The sequence below is a fragment of the Chrysemys picta genome, chromosome 1, assembly GCF_011386835.1.
Source record: "Chrysemys picta bellii isolate R12L10 chromosome 1, ASM1138683v2, whole genome shotgun sequence".
Taxonomy (NCBI): Eukaryota; Metazoa; Chordata; order Testudines; family Emydidae; genus Chrysemys; species Chrysemys picta.
In genome coordinates, this window is record NC_088791.1 from 232,211,938 (window position 1) to 232,213,797 (window position 1,860).

Below are 1,860 nucleotides of genomic sequence, written 5' to 3' on the forward strand. Positions count from 1 at the left end.
CAGATTCATTACCGGAGTTCACACACCTCAGGTTAATTTGGACGTTCATATGAACCTGAAAACGCCAACAAAGCTCACCATTTTCATAAGCTTCTGAGTTTAGCCAGTCATTTCCTGCGTGCAGCTCCCCTCTTCTGATGCTTCTCCTTCCTTACTGTATGTATGCTGTCTTCTGATTGAGAAGGTAGCAGTATCTCTTCCTTTCTCAGTGTCATGACAGTGCGGACAAGTTGGGTATCTGTTTCTCTAAGATATTTAGAGGGCAGCTGGCTGGCCTACTTCAGTCATTCTAAATCTTCAAAGGGCCAGTAATGGAAATGTGCTTCCCTCCCACATGGACAAGAAATTTTTTCATGTGATTGGGTGGCTTGTCTTCTCCGTCTCCCAATCCCATTCAGCAGCAGTTGCGCCACGAAAGGGTTCCCTGGTCCCTCTGTTCATACTTAAATCTCCTTCATCTTTTTACAGACCCTATGTTCCTCAGAATGCCACACACTAATAGGGAATTCCCACTCTGGTGACTGACATGACCAGAACGCAAGGCAAAATCCTAGGTGTGGCCTTGCAAAGGCACAGAATGGAACTATTACCCACCTTATCCATGATATAGTCTCTGCATATGCAGCCCAAGAATCATAAGATCTTCCAGTGAAGAGCTTTTCTTTCCTTAATTCATTGGTTAAGCAGTTGCTGGATACAGAGGGTGACCATACATCCTGTTTTGGCCAGGACAGTCCTCTTTTCAAGCCCTGTCCCAGACGTCCTAACATTTTTGGCAAAAATGTGCATTTCTCCCATTTGCTTTTGCCAACTAATCATCAGTTGGCAAGAGCAAATGCTCAGTTTCACCAAAAAAGTGGGGTGCTCCCCCCTATGGGGGTGCAGAGGAACATTTGGGGGGGAGTGGCAATGTGAGGCACCACATGGCAGAGCTCAGGCTGTCAGTACTAGGTGGCATGGCACTCGGGCAATCAGCCCCAGCTCCAGCTCTGGGCAGCACTGAGCTTGGGCAGTCAGAATCAGACTCAGCCCCGGGCGGTGCAGGGCTCAGGCGAGTGGTGGCGTCAGGTGGCTCAGGCCAGCCCCGTGTGGTCCCCGCCCCTCCCCGGAGCACTGCTTTACAGCGTTATATCCGAATTCGTGTTATATCACATCACGTTATATCGGGGTAGAGATGTAACTGGGCCAAATTCTACTTTTAGAGACACCATTATCATCAGTCAAGAAAAACTCAACTAAATTCAATTGAGTTACTTTGGATTTATGCTAGTATAACTGAGAGCAGAATTTGGACTACTCTTCTTAACAGCTAAAACAATTTAAAAAAAAACAAAACACATAATGACAACACATATGCATTTTTTCAATCATTTGGATCTTTAAAAAAGTGTAAACAGCTTTGTATTAGTCATAAGAGACCTTTTGCAATGGATTGGTTGCACTAAACTGTCTCAAGGAAAACATAAAATGGTGAATGAAATACCAATGTAATTTTCCCTTTATTTATTGTGCACTATAGGACACCTTCTGGGTGAAATACAACCTTCTACCCAAGTGAGACATGCAAATGGTTGACAAGCATCACAATAAGGAAAATGAACTGCAGTGGGGAAAGCTCTGAATATAGTTTAAAAATATATCAGTTTAGAACAATTTTAAATGAAAAGTTAGTGCCATGGAATTTTATTAAAAGTGAGTTTTAAAATATTTAAATACATTCTAAATTTCCAGAGAAGCACCATTTTAGGAAGTGGCAGAATTCTGGAGTGATATTGTAGTATCTTTAACCCTTGCAACCTTGGACTCTGATCCTCCATTGCAAACATTAACGGGCAGAGTTTGAGGCCCTTTGTGTGAAGA